The following is a 643-nucleotide window of genomic DNA, read 5'->3' on the forward strand; positions in this document are numbered from 1 at the left end:
CCAGTGCCGCAGCCAGGGCCACGCGCTTGCGTTCGGTGCTGCACACAAACGGAAGGCCTTGAGCTGCCCCCGGTCTGATGTGTTCAAGCAGAGCTGGTGCTTGAAATGAGCCTGACATGTTCCGTGGTGGCGGGAAGGATGAGGGGCCGGTTTCCATTGGCACCTGAGCAAAAGGCTGTGCCACTGGTACCGGTGGTCCTCAGAGCCGAATCGCCTGCATGTGCAAGGGCATGCGAGCGCTTTCAGCTTCGAACACACCTGAAAGACACCCTACTGACCAGGAAAGGTCTCAGAATACAGCTTTTTAGAGAGAAGATGCATTTCTGGCAGCGGAACAGAGAGCTGGAACTGGGTGAGGCGAAGGTTCCTGCGCTGTGCTGTGGCTGGACATCTGGTGCTGCCCCTCCAGCGCTGCAGCTGCTAAATGGCATGAGAAAAAGCTTTAAAAAACTCCTTGAAGGTGTTAGTGTTTCACTGCAGGCTCAGTATTAGTTTGGTCCCATGTCCTGGCAGGCAAGGGGTTTTTTCCAAGACCCTGTTGTCAGGGTTTGCCGGGGTTCATTTCTCTTTCTCTTTAACACAGTCACAACCCATTTGCATGGATGGTTTGGGCACACCTGGCAGATTTTTTGCTATTGCAGGA

The sequence above is a fragment of the Eurypyga helias genome, unplaced genomic scaffold (genome assembly GCF_000690775.1).
Source record: "Eurypyga helias isolate BGI_N326 unplaced genomic scaffold, ASM69077v1 scaffold25798, whole genome shotgun sequence".
In the NCBI taxonomy this organism is placed as follows: Eukaryota; Metazoa; Chordata; class Aves; order Eurypygiformes; family Eurypygidae; genus Eurypyga; species Eurypyga helias.